This window comes from Typopeltis vanoorti, chromosome 6 (assembly GCF_054136105.1).
Source record: "Typopeltis vanoorti isolate ZY-2024b chromosome 6, IOZ_Tvanoo_1.0, whole genome shotgun sequence".
NCBI lineage: Eukaryota > Metazoa > Arthropoda > Arachnida > Uropygi > Thelyphonidae > Typopeltis > Typopeltis vanoorti.
The window spans coordinates 39,859,314-39,879,455 of record NC_143554.1 but is presented as its reverse complement, the minus strand read 5'-3'; positions in this window follow the sequence as shown (position 1 = coordinate 39,879,455).

Here is a 20,142-nt window from a genome sequence, read left to right as displayed (position 1 = left end):
ACTGGAATATATTTATGGCATGATTAGTCTCAATCGTAATGGTTAGAGCACAGTAGTAGGGGTTTGAACCAGATCAATATCAAGATAAGATAAGGATTCGTGACATCATGAGTATGGAATGCTTGGAATTTCCCTGGGTGGCATATCCGTCAATGACGTCACGTTGTGTCTTTAGTTCGAGTGTGGAATAGTGGGTGATGGTTAGAGTATGGAATTCTGACAAGATTGAGATGTTGATAAGATAATAATTAGATAAGAGACGTCACATTGTGTCTTTGGTTCGAGTGTGGAATTATGGGTAATGGTCAGAGTGGAATTCTGGGATTGAAATTTTAACCATCTCTTATTCATTATGAAATTATCATATGTGTTAACAAAATGAGTATGGACTGTTAACACAGTTGATAATGGGTACTTAAAAATAAACTGAAAGAAATACGATGCGCCCAGACTTAGGCATGGTCTTCAATCGTGAACATTTGAAATACTTCCAGAGGACACTTGCAATTTTACTACTGAGAAAAATAAATAAAATATTACAATAATGACTTCGTTTGAATATATTTTGTGAAAAATCAGTTTAGGAAAAGAATGGCTGACTGAATTCCGTTTCCAACCAATAAGCCATGGGATCGAAGGACACTAAAGTGACCTCAGTTCAGGAATATTTGTGAACGTTTTTAGTAGTAGACAACTTTCATTACCCACTGTGAGACTTCAGTAAGCAAGATAGTATCCTGCCTGTTGACGACTAGAAGCGGCTTTTAAACACCTCCATGTTTGATCTCTAGAGCAAACATGGAAGTCTTAAAAGTTTTCATCTTTCCGAATTGCCTGATCCTTAGCCCAATCACGAATAAGTATACACGATAAATTTTCACGAATAAGAATGGACGAAAAATGAGTGCATAGCGTACTTCAACTACTAAATGACAGCTAAATGATGTTGTTTTTTTCTTTTCAGATTTGTAGGGTTAAATTTATCCAATAAATGGTAGATGAAAATATATTTCGGAAATAAAATAAAGATATTTTTAATTTAAAAAAAGTCGACTATAAAGAGAATTATGATTCATTTATTTTCCTCAATGATTCATTGTATATATGTATATATATATATATTTATTTATTTATTTATTTATTTATAGTGTGTGTGTGCAGCCACTAAGCCGTAGCATTGGGTTTTTTGAATCCCACTTAGGATGCTATGAACTTTTAGAGTACTTCTTTTTTTAAAAAAAAAGTTACTCTTTAAAAAAAAAAAAGAAGAAGAACGTTTAAAGAACAATTAAAGGCAAATAGTCAATTTCATACAGGAGTAGCATAAGTTTTTCTCTGTAAACTATACGAAAGAAGCAACACACATGCAATGTGTGTTGCCTCTTTGTCTTCTAGTTGCTTCTGTTGCTTCTGGTCAGAACACACATGCAATTTATAGACGTATGTAGAATTAATTCTAACCCAGAACTATTACTATTACCAAACTTTTATTTCAGCCACAAGCACTATGGAAAACTTATAATAATATGATAATAGGACACATCTCCCTTCAATACATCATTCGTATCGCAATTACAGCTAAGTTAGTAAAAAAAAAAAAAAAACTTCAATATTTCAAAATCAGCTCCGCTTTCAAACTTCTTTGAAATTACGGTCGAAACTCCCTAAATCAGATGTTTACAGCGTTTGTCATGACAGCAATACCTCATATTACAGACAAACACATCGGAGAGATCACTTGCGAAAAATCAGGTACTTTAATTCTAGCCGGTACTTGTTATCTTTTGAAGATCCAAATGATTACAAGTCTACAGGATACGGTTAGAAGAACATATCAGATTTCTTACGTTTCTTTCGTTGGTGTTATCACGAGATTGAAAAAACCACGGAATCTGCAGAAATTACGCTAGGACATAGCCATCGGATAGGTCACAAACATCCAATAAGTTGTGACATCCAATTTATGCTGGTTCAGCTATTGCGTAAGCGAAACCTGATACTCGCTCAGCAAGGAACGCGGGTACTGACAAACACCCACCACATGCTGTTTGCTCACTATAACATTCATTATTGGATGGAATTATTGAATGAATATTCTCTTGCAATCCTGCTAAATCGAGAAAAAAAAAGCACAAGCGTTTTGGGTTTCTTTTAAAAACAAAAATTATATTATTTGTTTTCTTAGTCTTAACGAAAAATACTTTGTTTTGCAAAATGTTTATTTATGGTTGTATAAAATCTGCTTCGAGCAAAATATTTTCAGAAGAAATTTTAACGAAATTCGATTTTATGAACTATATTGGCTTAATTTAAAAAATAATAATTTAATGCACTATACAATTATTATTAAAAAAATCTGTAGCTTGTGATGCCATGAAATATCGATTTAGACAAGGATCAATTAACTAGTGGAGTACGTTATTAGAATTATCAAATTATCTCTGAAGTCCGCCTTAGTTTTTTTTTTTTTTTTCAGCTAAAAAAATCTATCACGGAAGACTAAGTAACTTAGATACGGTCGAAACTCCCTAAAAAGCTTGTTCCTCGATTCTTTATCGATTTGAATACAAAGGTGGACGGACGCTGTCTTTTTTCCAAGTGTACGACAGAAGCATCGAATATGTACTAGGCTAGGAAGAAAAAAAAACAGTTTACGTTTTAATGTATTTTAATTAAAAAAATGTTTTCGAATACTTGAAATACTTTAGTATACTAGAGTTTCGGTATATAAATACACAATGTTATTTCCTTCTTAAACACTCAAAAACTATTATATTATAACCCGAGACCATAACTTACTGTAGGTACTGTAAATCTCACTCTAGGCATGCCATGTAATAGATAAATTTGTGACACGTGATGTGAAACCAATACCTTTCTTATTGGAGGCTTGAATTAGCTTTAAAATGAGTGGCACCGACGTACCCTCTATCAGGAAAAGGCAGTTTGGGAAAAGTTTTAATATTTCATTCAAACTCGAATAATTATAAACGTATTTATTTTTTTATCATTTGGAAACGTGAAACAAATTTTTCATTAATTAATCCATTTTATTTTTACTAATCCTGTAATCATTATGAAATTTAAATTTTCAGTAATAAAAGAAAAACTGTGAAGATGAAGGAAATTATTCCTGTTGGGAAGAACTTACTTTGGTGAAATCCGGTTCTACTGTATCTTTGAAACATTCCATTTTTAACTAGTTATCCGTATTAAAGGGTTTAAGAAATGCAAACGAGAGATCTTAAATATTTTGATATTAATTATTAGATTGCGCTTCAAGATTTGTTAATAATCAACGACACAACTGCTAGAAAAGCGACAGTGTTTTCAGTGAGGGTATAGCCTGTACAACCGTCATAATTTATGATATAAATACGATTAAACATGCATGATACAAGCATGGGTGGTGAAGCAATCGCTGAGAATCGCTACAATTTAACATATAAATGATTCTTAAATTCAGCGGAAAGTTCCCGACCGCATGGTTCGAATTATTTGAATTAAAACTTTTACAGCAAACATTTCATAAGTGAGATACGCATTCAGTTTTTTTTTTTTTTTTTTTTTTTTTTTTAATGATGCATGACTACTGTTCCTTTTCACAAGCAAAAGATCAAATAACAATAAAATGTCATTGGGTGTTCAACTTCGTTAGATTCCCGCCGCATATATGCGTACAAAATTTCTTCATTAAACTTTAGATCATGTATGGGATCATGTATCAAAGTATTGGGTTTTAAATATGTGGTATTTAAACAAAGATGCTCGTACATGATTGAGTCGTTTTTGTACATGAGAAGTTCAAGAGAAATAAGGATTAAATTGTCATCGTGATAATTATTTCATTACATCACTGCAACAGTAACCTACCATTTAGCTTCTGTAGTTCAACTACAGTAGTATGGATAATGACCTTTGGTTGGAAAGGCTTCAATTCGAATCCTGTCTAAGACGCGAAGAACCTTTCAAGGACTTTCTAAGTGAAGATGCGTTAGCTGCACTTATACGGAGTTAGCAGGGTTGTTTCTTCGCAAAACCGTCCAGGAGAATACACGCGATTAACAGACGTAAAGCACTGGCAGCACAGTCTTAGCTGCTTCGATCATAATTCCAAACAATCACCATTGCAACTACCAATAACGAGTTAAGAACCCGAAAATTCTTCGGTAAGCTCGTGAACTCTGATAAAGATAAAGATACAAGGTTACTAATTATTGCGATTTAGCAACAATTAAAGACGATTAAAATTATAGAGGAGTATTAAATGAGTAATTATTTATAATTATTCATTTATCGTCAGGATATACAGATGATAGCTGCAAAATATTTGAAAAACACATCAAATTAGAGATTTCGCCTCGCACCAGCATACGGAAATCGACAGACGAATGCATTGGCCAATCCACAGGTTTCTACCAACCAATTATTCCAGCTCAAAAATTAAATTAATAGGTCTATAAGTCGTGGAATCGTTTGACACACACACACACATACAACCCTCAACAGACTGTTGATCACATACTCTATGACTGTCAGCTACTGGACTCCATCCGCATGCCCCTAGTGCAACATGTCGTCACTTCTGGAGACAAGTGGCCAGTATCAAAACAAAGACTTATCGAAACAGTATTACTCAGAATTAATTAAATTTGCCGATAAGTTCAACTTCCAGTGCTTGTAATCTAACATAAATGGATATATATATTAACAATATATATTATCATATGGATATATATTAACACCATATATATAAAAATACGAATATTGATACAAAAATATAAATGTAAATATGATTATTAATGCAAAAATATAAATATGAATGAAGCATACTTTAATCACAAAATTCAACTTCTTCACGAAAAACAAAAAAAGAAAACACCTAGATTATGCCAAAGTAGTTATCAACCTTTCTTCAAGAGTCCTGTCAAGAGAAGAATATAATCTACTCCTAAAAGGTTTTAACTTTGCCTTAATGCCACGTTTCATCCCAAAAATTGACATAATGGCTCAAATAGAAAAAGGAATAAGAAATTTACCTGGTAATATATCAGATCTCATCCGCACACAAACCACAGCATTACTATTGCAAAGTAAATTACCTCAAAGGAATCTTCCTTACACGGAACACACTTCCCTCAAAGAATTAAAATCAGACAAAAAATATCGTTATAATCAAAGCAGATAAAGGGAATGCAACAGTAGGTTTGAACTCTGAAGATTATAATAATAAAATGAAAACTCTTCTTGAAGATTCTAATACCTATAATCCTTTAGACAGAGATCCCACTTGGCGCGCTCACAATAAAACCAATGATCTAATCAAAAAGACACCTAATTGAACTGAAGAATTCAAAAGAATTCTACATTCAAAACTTTCAACATTCGACTCTACATTCAACATTCAAAATTTAATTAGTTCCAAGAATTTAAGATGTTCCAAAAATTCATAAGTTAGGTATTCCCTTAAAACCAATAGTAGATGGTAGAGACTCTCCGACCTCTAATTTATCAAAACTCACCAACATGAATTTATCTCATACAGGAAAAACATCTTCTTTCATCAAGAACAGTACACATTTTATTGAAAAAGTAAAAGATGTTTATATTGGACCTTCAGATATTAGCAAGTTTGGATGTTATCAGCCTATTTACAAATGTTCCAAGAAACGAAACTTTGAATCTCCTGGAAGACCTCTTTCCTCCGGACATCGTAGATCTTTATAAACATTGTATAAATAATACTTTTTTCATGTATCAAGACAACTTTTGGGAACAAAAGAAGGATTGGCTATTGGCTCTTCCCTCTCTCCGCTTTAGCTAACCTATTTATGGAAAACTTTGAAAATCATGCTTTAAACAATTATCATAAAAAACCCAAACTATGGCTACGCTATGTAGACGATATATTCATCATATGGCCAAGAACAACAGGTGAACTCATTGCTTTCAAAGATTACCTAAATAATTTGCATAATAATATAAAATTTACTTTAGAACAAGAACTTAGGAAACTGCCTTTTCTAGACATTCTATTAGAAGTCAATGAAAAGGATAATAAACTTTCTTTCTCAATATATAGAAAACCCGCCAACACAGGAAGATTTCTTAATGCATCCTCACACCACCACACTTCGTAAAAAATAGGTCTAATAAAAACCCTAAGGGACAGAGCTTGTAACATTTCCAGCACAGAAAAACAGAGAAATGAAGAATTAGAATATCTAACACAGATCTTTCAAAAGAATGGTTATAAAACCAAGACTATCAAAAAAAACTCCTCCACACACCTCCTACAAGCATCTCTCAGAAACAAGATTTCAAAAACGCTATCATGCTTTCATATATAAAAAATGTTACAGACAAGATGGCTAAATTTCCTCATCATGCTTTAAAAAACCAGGTGTTTACAAAATTTATTGTTCCTGCGGCATCTGCTACGTAGGAGACAGGAAGATCTGGGGAAATTCGCATGAACGAACACCAAAAGGATGTGCAAAACAGAAGAGAACACAAATCAGGTCTAGCTTTCCATACCACTTCCACCGGCCACAATGTACTCTGGCAGAAACAAACATGTCGTACATAGAAAAAACTGTTACATAAGGAAATTTAAAGAAGCTGCAAACATGCTTAAAATACCAATACAATGCAATAAAAATCAAGGATTAATTCTCCACTAAGTTTGGTCAGCTTTAATAAAAAATATACCTCAGTCAGACCTTGGACATTATGAACGCGAATAACAGAACGTGGCATCATCTAGCATTGTTTAAATTCAGCACTGCTTTGAATCTGCATTCTGATTTTTAATTTTATGAATAGTCAGACAGCTACAACTGTATAGCATGAACTATTTACTAATAATTTCTCTTTTCTTTGTGTTTTAAACTTTAAGTTACCTGTTACCACTGAAGATGTAAGTCAACCGACTTACGAAACTTATTGGGTCTTTTATTAATTTATTGTGTTTGATATAGCTTATTAAAAAAATGTGGTCCAATTACCAGAATATACCATGTGAACTTTTTAATTTATTTAATATGTGAGAACCTATTTCCTCTACTCTTTTTGTTACAGTTTGTTTTGATAGTGGGAAGTAGTATTATATGTACGTGGTGTACATTTAATTGCCGATGACAATGTTTTAATTAGGTCATACAGGGTCACACTTTGAGCCTATATTGGTATGACATCATCCCCTCTGAACTGGTTTGTGATTGGTCTTTTGAGATCAGTTGATGTGACGTTGATCGTTTTTTTCACCATCTTTTCTAACGTAATTTTAATTCCTCCCCTTATCAAAAAAGTAATTAAATCCCCCCCCTCATACAGAGGTCCTCTTTTGAGGACAGATGAGTGACATCAAGTCAGTGATGTAGCTATGGGAAGAGTTATGTAACCCGACTGGTTTATTTTAAAGTATACAACCCCCCCCCCGACCTTGTTGAACTGCTTTGTGGTTGGGTGTAGAAGGTCACATGATAGTTATCCTCATGTTTTTCACTCCAAGGTAATTTTAATGGGAAGTTTTAATTTTTCCATGCGGTCAACGTGTGACGTCATGTACACGTGATGACTGTTTTCATATCGATTAGATTGTCTACAGTTAGGTTGCATGTATTTTTTTCCAATTGCGAGAGAACCACGTGACTGCTTCTTTTTTATAAATAAGAACTTCTGTCTAGATTCTTAAAATCATCCAAGTATGTCTAAAGCTAGTACTAAGTACTGCTTACTAACGGAGTATGTTTGCATTCATCTATGTCAGGGTTAGATCCTGAAATATGTCTTGAATCCCGTTCAGCTACAATAATTTTTGGTGGTTCTGATGTATGGGATGTACCGAGATTCCAGCTTCCGCAAATAAAACGATGCTTGCAGGAAAATGGAGGAGGAAGAGAATTTTCTCTTCCCTCCTGCACTGTGAGAGTGGAAGGAAGTCTTGTTCGTTTTGTTAGTGGTGATAGAGTGATACAGTGTGATCCAGATGTAATATTAACGTTGATTGATCGTGCAAGTAGTATTTCCCAACATCTTGATGTTTTGGAAGCAAATGCTAACGTGTTTCGTATTATGTCAGAGGTTCTTGCATACAATTTCAAAGATGTTTCTATAAAGATGGGTTTGGAATCTTCTTCTCTGATGGATGGACAGTTTTTGGAAGTGCTCTCCTCGTTTATGGAACGTTGTTCTCCATTTTCGATGATAGAGGAATGTAAATTGTTGTGTAGTAAAGAAGGTGTGGAATGTACCTTACAGATATGTAGTGTCTTTTATGTAATGATTTCTCAACACAGTTATTTGCGTTCTTTATTGTCTTCCATGTAAATATTTGCTTAATAAAAAATGTATTTAACCTGAACCAGTGTTTGTCTATGTTTATTTTATGTTAAGATGTCTACTAATTTAAGTAAAATATATTATGATTTGTCGAACCCGGAAGGGTTTGAAAGCATATCACCTTTGCAAAAAACTTCTGGACATAATATCAGAGAAGTTAAACGATGGTTGCAAGAACAACTTACCTATACATTACATAAACCAGTGAAACGTAGATTTAGACGATTGAAAACAAACGCAGCTGGAATTTCTCACCAATATCAATGTGATTTGTTGCATTTAAGCGCTATTGCTAGATTTAATAATGGTTTTAAATATTTATTAACTCTGATTGATGTATTTTCTCGTAAAGCTTGGGTTCACCCTCTCAAAACCAAAGGAGGTTTAGAAGTATCCAGAGCTATGCAGAAGATCCTATACAGATACAGGTTGGCAGAGGAAAAGAATTCTGGAATAAACATGTACGTGCTTTACTTGAAAAACGAAGGATATATCTTTTCTTTTCTTTTCTAAAGGTGACACTAAAGCATCGATAGTAGAAATATTTCACCGTTCACCGTACTTTACGAAGTGGGATGTGGCGTTATTTCACTTATAAAAATACATACAGTTATGTTGATGTGTTACCTGAACTTTTAAGAGGGTATAATTTATCTAAACATAGATTTATTGGTATGGCTCCTGAAGAAGTGAATCACGGGAACGAGAGCAAAGTATACGAACGGTTATATGGCCAGAATGAAGAACCGAACCCTGTACTGTTTAAGAAAAGTGACGTGCGTATCTCCAGACAAAAAAAAATTTTTTTGACAAAGAATCCACACCTTCGTGGACCGAGGAAATCTTTATTATCAAGACCGTTCTTTTTACCAATCCTGTCACCTATCGACTCGAAACACAAACGGAAAAGAAATTTCTCGTCGTTTTTATACCAATGAAATGCAAAAAGTAGCTAGACCTGAATTTTACGTTGTTGACAACGTTGTTGAAACGAAGAGTTAGAAGCGGTATTCCGGAGTTGCTAGTGAAATGGAGATTTTATCCAGACCTGAGTTGGGTTCGTGCAAGCGAAGTATTCCGTTTATAACAGCACTCTGTGGTATTATTGTGGTTCTTTATGCTTTGTCTCCTGTAAACAAGGTCGTTCTCCCTGAGGGTAAAAACTGTATAATTCGAGACGGTACAGGTAAGAGCGTGCGTTGTTCGGTAGTTGATATATGTGTGTTTAGAAGATATAGTAACGCTTCGTTCAGTGATATAGTTGTAACCTGGATGAGTATAAATCGATCCTCACCTAAACAGAAGCAAGTACTCAAGAGTGCAAAATTCGTGCTACCACCTAAGCAACTATACAAGAGTGTTAAATTCGTGCTACCACCTGAAAATGGCTGCTGGTTATCCGATGCTGCAAACTTTCGAAGACGAGTATCTGCTCTCGAGAAACAGTTGGGAAAATCGTCTCGTGGCATATCTGACTTTAGATCCGAAGTACTTGGAAAAGCAGGGGGTGCACGACTCCGTGGACTCCGTCAATACCTACAGAGATACCTAACTTGGATTTGCCTGGAGGGTTAACGCAAGTGACAGTTTTAGAAACACGACCTCGAAATACAGGATTTCTGAATGAAGCCTTATTGAATGTTGTTCACCATGCTGTTTATCCTCATTTTGAGTGACACACAGAGAGATGTATTCATTGTCATAATGGTGATGGTGATGTGATTGTTCATTTAGCACTTGCCCTATCGCGTGTAAATCTTATAGAAGTATTGGAGGCTTGGAGCAGACGTGTCGAACCGTTTTTAACAGAGAACGAAAAGGCTTCGTTCTTCACTCTACAGTTAGTCGAAGCGTGGTTAACAGATTGCAGGAATATTCATCTGTTGGAAAAGGTTTTGATATCAGAGTATTCTACTGTATGTAATGGAGTATCTAATCGTGCCTAGTACAGCTTCTATGGATATATTCCCAGAGAACAAAATAAAAAATTATTCTGTAAGACTACCACATGATGTTGATCTCGGTCCAGGTGAATGGATGATGGGTTTAGCTGAAATTCAAATCCCTGCTGTTTTTAATAATGTAGATGAGCCTGTCAATAAACTTGAAATTGCATATGAAACTAAGGGTGAATACCAGATTATTGGTTGTTCAATTGATACGTATTCTACAGTAGGGAATGCAGATCAGTTGGCAAGACAGTTGAACAACACTGTTCCTGATGATGATAAACCCTAGGTGATGTTTACTGTGGATGGTAAAAAAAGAAAGGGAAGATGGAATGTTGTTATACATACCTTACATGGTTATCAGATCAAATTTTCCTAGGATCTAGCTCAGTTGTTTGGAGGTCCTCCAATCCCTTCTGGAGAGGCTTACACCGGTTGGAAAGGACCAGTAAAAATCACGATGCCTAGTGCTATAACTGAACTTAAAAGTACCTACAAATATGCCTTTTCAGATACGTAAAGTAACGAGAATTGGAAAAATTGAGACAAAAAATTTCTGTTACGCCCAGATATTATCCTATCCCCCCTCGATTTGTTGAATATCTTAGAAAAGCTCATAGAAATTACGTTTCAACAAGAAGCAGATGGTAAAGTTAAAATAATTTTATTCCCAATAATACTAGTCTTCGATTTCCTAAAGCTGATCCGGGACTTGCTAGATTACTAGGGATAGACGAATCTCAAATCGGTCGTCCACTCTCTGGAGAAGTCAAAGGAAAGTACATGATTGACATAAGGAAGGGAGTTTACGGAATATATTGTTATTGCAATCTGGTGTCTCCGCATGTCGTAGGTGATGTGTATGCACCTCTGCTCAGAATAATTCCTGCCACTTATGACGGAAGTGATATTATTTCTAAAATATACAACAATACAGATTACTTTCCGATGTCTACAAACAATTTCAAATTGTAGAAATTGATTTAAGATCAGTCAGTGGGGAACCTCTCTTATTTCGTTCTGGGAAATCGGTGATTAAACTCCACTTCAAAAAACGAAGATGAGCTACTTAGAATACTATAGGAATCAAGCAGGATGAGGAATAAAACCGAATGTGTTCAAGGGTCCTCAACACAAGGGAATGTGTTGGGAGGTCCTCCAATCCCTTCTGGAGAGGCTTACACCGGTTGGGAGGTCCTACCTTCCTACGTGGAGGGAGTGTTAGGGGGTTTGTTTAAAAGTGTGTTCAGGTTTGTGAACTCTTTCGTTAAACCAGCAGCACGTGCTCTTTCAAGACAAGCAATGAAAACAGGACAACAAATAATAGGAGATGTAGTGTCGGTCAGAACATTCGTGAGTCGGCCAAGCGCAAGAGGCGGGTGTTTAGATTCGACTGATTGAGATTTACTTAATCAGTCGAAGGAATATTTGGAAAAACAACTGGGATCTGGTATAAAGCGACCTTGTAGAAAGAAGAAACGTCTTTGTCGAAGAGACCACGACCCGCGATATATTCGATTAAAAAAATGTCTTCAGAGTGTGTGGATTCAGAGCTCGATATCTTTTGTGTACCGCCAACTGATTATTCACACGATAAGAGTTTGTATGCAGCATATCAACCCCCTTTCGAGTCTCGAAACTGGGAAGTTAGAATTTTTTATAAGTGGCGGCCAGCATTACTTGGATTTTTCGAAATCAGTTTTGTGTTTACGTGTTAAGATTGTGAATGCTGATGCTATTGGATGTTAAAGTCGCTCCTACTAACTTATTTCTACACTCTTTATTTTCACAAGTGGATTTACTTTTAGGAGACACACTCATAAGATCTAGTAATAACTGTTATGGATATCGTGCCTTTTTGGAAAGTTTATTGAACTATGGATCTGAAGCAAAGAGAACTCATGTGGCTTGTCAAATATTTTACAAAGAAAACGATCCTTCTAATGTAAACTTTCTAGAGAATAACACAACGACTCCGTCATCTGGATTACAACAAAGACAAAAACTTACGGAACAAAGCTCAACAATAGAAATGATTGGATGTCTGCATCTCGATCTGTTTAGCCAAGCACGATATTTAATTAATCAAGTTGGTCTAAGGTTATGACTTATAAGGGAAAAAACTGAATTTGCCTTGATTTCTACTGAAGCTAAACCAAACTACAAAATTGTTTTTGAAAAGGTGACGTTATTTGTGCGATAAGCTAAGATTTCATCTTCGATTTTACTAGCACATGCCGATGGTTTACAAAAAGCAACAGCCAAATATCCCTTGGTACGTACAGAAGTCCAAAATAGTAATAAACAACAAAATAATAGAGCAAGAAAATACATTCAAATATTTAGGTTGCACAATGTCATATGAAAATGAAGCTGATATAGAACCAAAGATATCAAACTTTTTAAAAGTAACAGGCATTAATAAATAAAATTTTTAAACCCAATTATGTACAAAAACACACACGAATAAGAATCTACAATACAGTAGCTAAACCAACCTTACTTTATGGCAGTGAGATATGGACAATAAAAAAAGCAGATGAAAGAAGAATTGAATCGTCCGAAATGAAATTTCTGAGCAGAACTGAAGGAGTCACAATAATGGACAAAATGAAAAGCAGCGAAATCAGAAACAAACTTGGAATTACAACCTCCCTAAATGAAACAGTTATTTGCTATTGAAAAATGGAAAGAACGCATACTAAGAATGAATAGAAGCAGAATACCTAAACAAATTCTAAATTACCACCCAAAAGGTACTCGATGCAGAGGAAGACCCTTAAAAAGATGGAATTGAGTCCGGAACAGGCCCCTTGGCCTATAAGCATGGAAAGGAAGAAGAAGAAGACGTACAGAAGTCAAAACATTTTAAATAAACAAAGGACTTACGAGTGTTACTCGCGATCATTTATTTCTGGGAAAAATTCCGAGAAGAACTGTGTTAAGATTAGTTAGTTCTAATGCATTTAACGGGAGTTATAGCGAAAATCCATACTGTTTTCAGAATTTTGATTTGAACTTTTTATGCTTTCAACTAGACAACACACAAATTCCTAGTCGTCCGTTCTCACCGCGTTTCGACATGAACGTTTATACGAGGGAATATTATTCGTTGATAAATGCGATGAAGGTGACTTCTGGGGATCATGGGCTGAATATTAAACTGAATGAGTATGCAAAGGGTTATTCACTTTATGCAATTGATCTGACCCCAAGCGAACAGTCTGATAGCGAAGCCTTTACCCCAGTCCACGACGGTAATCTTTCATTGAGTATAAAATTTGCCAAACCCTTAACACAGAACGTCACTTTTATTCTATTGTCAGAGTTCGAATGTTTATTGGAGATCTCACACCAGCGTGACATTATTTTTGATTACTCGGTGTAAATAATGAATACGTTAGATTTGGAACAATTATTATCTTTAGATAATTTTACTAAAGGGATACATGTGTTACCGAAAGATCATCTTCCTAAAAATATAGATGGGGATTTCACAGCCATTTGTAATACGGATGAGTCTTATTTACCTGGGCGTCGCTAGGTAGTCGTAAGCATCAAAGAGAAAAAGCAAGGGATATTTTTCTGTTCTTTTGGAAGTAAGCCAGACAAGACGTTTCTTGAATTCTTCAACAGATTGTGTGGAAATGTGTCTTACAATACCTCTCAGATTCAGCCAAATGGTAGCGATGCTTGTGGTTTGCACTGTGTATTTTTTTGTAAGTTACTGACTAGAGGTTTTACTGTGGATGAAATATTATATCAGGTGTATTCTACTTCTCAGCATTATAATGATTTATTAGTGTTAATCATGTTAATGTAATGTATACTACTTCTACTTCTACTACGCGTTATTCCCGCTTCCGATGCAGGGTCCGCGTGTTACTTTTAGATGCGACTTCTTGTTAGTACTACTCCCAACCGACCCGTCGCCTGGTCTGCCGTTGGGGGGGGGGGGGATATATTTTTGACTGTAGAGGCGTATGTTCATGGGGCCGGTTTGCCTGTTTGGGGGATGAAAAACGCCAGATAAACTGGCGGAAAAACCCTACTGACCGCGCCCAAGACCGGCTAACTTGGCTATGCCTGAGGAAGATCCTCAAATTCCTCACGTCTACAACGGGAATCGAACCTGGGACACTCCTTCCCCAGGCATATGGTTGCGAAGCGCAAAGCCACTAGGCTAACCGCGCGGTCCTGTTAATGTAATGTATACATTATTGTTAAAATAAAAAACTATTAACTGATTATGTGTGTAACTAGTGATTAGTTTTGTAATAAACAAAGAAAACATAATAAGACATCAAATATTTATTACAAACATACTAGACATACAATGTAGATAATACTTATATATATATATATATATATATATATATATGCACATCAGGTAGAGGCATATTGTTCACTCGAATGGAACCATCAGAAAACCAGTCGACACCTTTCACTTTAAGGTAGGACAGTAGTAAACGCGCACTTTGATGCAAATTTGATGGTAATGCTAGTCTAGTAAAATAGCATCATCACTTGGCTGTTGTAAACTGACAACAGCGACTGGATTAATAACTGATGTTTTTTTTTCTTTAAATAACAGATATATTTGAAGGGTATCCATGTATAACTTGACTTTTTCATCAGAAGACACCGAAGGCATTTTTAAAATTTTCGTGATGTCATCATCAATATTTTGCGCTTTTTCGTGGAGCACTGTTTTAAATACGGAATCCATCAGCGACATTAAACTTCTAAGCAACGGTGCTAAAAGAAGAATGAGAGCTGTCAGAAATCCTCCTCCTTTTTGCAAAAACTTTCTTTTTGAAGGCGAGAGAGAGACACGTTTATTCACGAGATGACGAATCTGAGTCAAATTTTGAAAGCTTGTGCTTCTGATAATGGGAAACGGGTAACATACCTTTCAGCAAATTTAGACAAACTTCACAAATACCACAAATTTCTTCTCTACCAGCAGCTGAAATTAATTCTTTATGTTGTTTATCAGAATTACACGAAGCAAGAGCCATCAAAAACCTCCTTCTGTTAGGTTTCATCCTGAATAAATGACCCTTTTTCAATCATTTCTTCGGGATATAAACTATGATTTCTCTTTCTTCGGGTAATATGTTTGACCTTAATCGTGACTCTTCTGCGCATGTTCGCTTGAGATCGATCAAAAGGTATGCATGTGGTTTTTGATGAAATAGCATCTTTGTAAGCTTGCACTAATATAGACGGATGTTCGGGATAAATTTGTCTTGAAAGATAAAAAATCTGAGACTTATCTCTCGGGTTATATAAAAGGAATATGTATGAAGCATTCAAACTTATCGTTCTTGCTTGTTTCTCCTTTGGAAATAAATTCTGAGTAATCAGTAACACGGTAAGATTACGATGATGGCTTCCTTTTGTAAACAAATCTGCTATTGTCGAGGATGCGTTTGCTGCGGAAAAAAGATCATCAATCACTAAAAGATTTCTTACTTCTGGAGAAAAGTCGATGTCCTGTAGACCTCTATAAAATTCAATATGTGGAATTTCTCTCTTCATTAACTCGTATAGGGGTTGATCTTTAGAGCATAAAAAACTATTCTCTGTACGTTCGGAGTGATGATTGTATCCCGATTTCGCAGTAGTGAAGCAACTAGAGTTGATTTTCCAAATTGTGTCGGACCACAAATTAATATTGTGGCTAGGTGAATTAATCCCGCCATCCGTATGGCTAAGTTATCTGGGTGGTAGAATCAACGTAACGCTTGTCGTATGAATAACTGAATTTCTTCACTGAATATTTATTTAATAACTTCGCATTATATTTATCTCAGACTATCTGGTCTTTAACAGGAATGGAAACTGTATTTTTGTCTTCTAAAACTGATTTCATGAAGTCAAAAGTAATGATATTGGCTGCTTGTCCTCTCAGGCTAAAGCCTTTTGATGTGATTATGGTATTTCCGTTTCGTAAACGTAGTGCATAATTTTTAGGAGCCACAGCCACAAAATGCGTTATTCCACCGGTTTTCGGATCGATTTCGTCCTCTAACTGACCCAAATGGTTGCCTAAATTAGGAATATATTCTCCTTCTTTTACAGTGAAAAGAATAGAATCTGTGTCAAAATAAAGAACACGCTTTTGCAATTTCTGGAGTTCTTCAAGTAAACAAAGTCTTCCATATGAAGTAACAAATGAACCTATAACACTGTTCCCGTTAACATTAGAATTTATGCATTCTGATATGAAATACCAATAATGTTTCCGATGACACAAACTAAATGTCTTCGACTGATCGAGATATATCAGTCACCAATTGCAGAAGAGTTTCATAATCGTCAACGAATTGCACTTTTGTGCGTTCACTTGACTGACAAAACTTTCCCCACAGTTGGTTCAAGAGGGACTTTCCTATAGCTCTTAAACCTGGATTAAATTGTACTTCATCAACAGCCAAGTTTATGTTTTCACGTTTCCTGAATTCCGACAAGTATCTTTGTTTATCTTCAGAGTTCTGCACGTGCGAAGGAAACCCACTGTTTGCGTATTTCCTGGCGAGAAAACGATCGATGTAACCTCCAAATAATTCTCCTACATCAAATGTTTCAGTGTAATGCCAAATTTCATAAACCTTTAAAAATTGATATCCGTATTTCATGGATTATCTCCATATAGATATCTTGTCCTAAAAGCTTTCAAAAGAACGCTTACAAAGCAGTTCAAACAAGGTGGGGGGGGGGGGGGGAATTGTAGCCCTGAAAATAAACCAGTCGGTTACGTAATTCTCCCCATTGATCTGTCCATTAGTATTGGCAGAAACGCCACGTCAGCTGATCTCAAAAGACCAATCACAAACCAGTTTAGATCATTTGAGGGAATGATGTCATACCAGCAAGGCTCAAAGCGTGACCCAACAATTAAGGAATTAAAATTACGTTAGAAAAGATAATACAGTGGTACCTTGGTTTGCGAGCATAATTCGTTCCGGAAACGTGCTCGTAATCCAAAGCACTCGTATATCAAAGCGAATTTCCCCATAAGAAATAATAGAAATTCAGATGATTCGTTTCAAAACTCAAAAATATTCATATAAAAATGATTAATACAAAATACATAAAGTAATCGAATTTATTAATTACATATTACAGCAATTGTATTCAGTAGGACGACTTTCATTGTCACTAACGAAAGCACTGCTATCTGTTGACTCTTTTTCTTTTTGTGCGACTTTAACAAGGAACCTATCCAAAGACACTTGCGGCGGCCACTTGCATACCTTGTTCGTGCTTCCCGATGATTTCCTTCTTAACTTCCACCGTAATCATCTCCTTCTTCTTACCGCCTTCCTTTTCAATCCTTTTCTTGATTCGGGCCATTGTCGTAGTACAGTTAATAAAGAACAGTCACAACATTTGGACACAAAATAAAAAAATGCTTTACGCATACACACACACGTGGTCACAACGCGAGCACGAATGTTGACTATGCGAATGAGGTATGCAGACTGAGACCGCGCATGCGAGACGATTACCCACAATCCCGAGCAGCTTGTGATCACGTGACGCTTGGCAGACAAAGCGTATAGGTAATACTGAACTCGTATTGCACGACGTCGCTCGTTTATTAAGTTAAAATTTATTAAAAAATTTTTCTCGTCTTGCGAAACACTCGCAGACCAAGGTACCACTGTACTTAAAACCTAGCGCCAGGAAGGGGGGGGGGTAATTACTTTTTGATAAGGGGAGGAATTAAAATTACGTTAGAAAAGATGGTGAAAAAAAAACGATCAACGTCACATCAGCTGATCTCAAAAGACCAATCACAAACCAGTTCAGACCGTTTGAGGGAATGATGTCATATCAGCACAGGCTCAAAGCGTGCCCCTGTATGACTTAATTAAAACATTGCCATCGGCAATTAAAACTGTGTCACGTACATACAATACTACTGTGGGACACTTTCAAACTCACTGGCAATTTTATCTTCCCCAAATGCACGTGCCATTTTCACAGAACAGTGTTTTACAAATTCACCATCAGATAATGATTTTTTTGCTTTTGCTATCTCTGCGATTACACCAAACGATGACAAGAGTGAGCTTTTTGTATTGATGTTAATTTAGTAAAAATAGATTTCTGAGCACTAACCTTTCTCTTCAAATTACGTGCAATTTTAGTACGTACTTGTCCAACGTATTCTTGGTATTTAGCGGCATGGTATTGTATGTAGTGGCGTTTGAGGTTATATTCCTTGTGCACAGACAATACTTGCAAACACATAAGGCACTGTGGTTTGTTGTCGTTATTGTTCGTAATTTCTGTTTATAAACAGAAAAAAGAAAACCGAAATGACCTGTTTTCTTCACAGATCTTACGTTTCTTAATCATAGTACACAAAGGCTGAAGTAACTGACCAGAGGACACAAACTGCAACAATGACACTTAATGCATTTCGTTGATGACATTTCTCATATTCACTTCCATGCTGACATGACCTTATAGACTGTTCCTCGATTAACATGTGCAATTTCAGCTATTCTGGTCACAGATGCACCTGATAGCCTGGCTCCAACAATCACGCCCTTTCAAAGTCACTGACGTCCTCTCTGGATTCCATTCTAACATGCAATAAACGGCGGCAGGCCTATGTTTGTCTTTATACATTCCCGACGTCTATACGAAAGTCGGGAATACATTTGCATATCAACTGCATTTGCGTTTGGTGCATCGTAGACGCTGCATTGCAATTACCAATAATGCGACCCGATAGCTCAGTGTTTCCATTTTTCCATCACCTGTATAAAGAGTAGCTATACTTTCTCAAATGCAAATGAACTATAGAATCAACAATTCCAAACAGCACTTCAAACAAGAAATTCCAAAACTGCTACCATATATAATATCGTCATCATGACTTTTAAACACATTTGCCGAGCTTCTATCTTCATAATTAAACGAGCAACTCTTTTTATACGTTAAACATTAACCAGTAGCAACTTATTATAAGGCCAACTTCTTAATCATAGATTGTCATATCCTTATTGGCAATGCAATTCTACTAGTGAAGCGCATTCAATTAGGCTTAACTGGGAACATGTACTAAACTCAGTCTATGAAAGAATGACATCAGGTTTAACTCCCTATATTAATAACTAGACTCCTATACCAGTATAATTGCTTCTCCAACCAATTATACTGGTATAGGAGTCAGTTTAGCTAACTCCTCTGTTATGGTTTCACACGATGCAAACCAAACATAAAAATCACATACACATCACTATGCAATAGATCTGCAAACTATCACTGCTCTCAGTCATATAAATATCGTAAATCTGTGGAAGAAATTTCCTGTGGTAAGCGATAAAGCATTGATAAGTAAGGTATACACAAAAGGTATACACAAAAATAACACTCGCCACATTAAATTATAAAAACTTCACTTAGTAGCCCATTAGAAGATAATAATAACATTCATCTGTTGAATGCTTAGAGAAAAATGGGGCGACATTGGTGACATACACTTTGCAGTCGGTAAGATTATTATAATGATGGTATCCATCTTCTAACGACTTAGCAGAATTCTCACTTAGCTAAAGTCCAAATCCCACCATGAAAAGCTACAAACGTAATTCTCTATTTTTACAACTCGATAATTATAAAAAAATCAACCCTTTTTTTTTTGTTTGAAACATAAAATAGTATTCTCATATCTAGAATGGAGGATAAAAATCGCGGTATCCGGAAAGTTCATCGAAAAAGCAATTAATCCAAAGATAATTCATCGAAAAACAATTCACCGAAAATTTTAATTTTTCGAAAATATTATGAAAAAGTGATCCATTTAGAACAAATACTGAATCGTGAA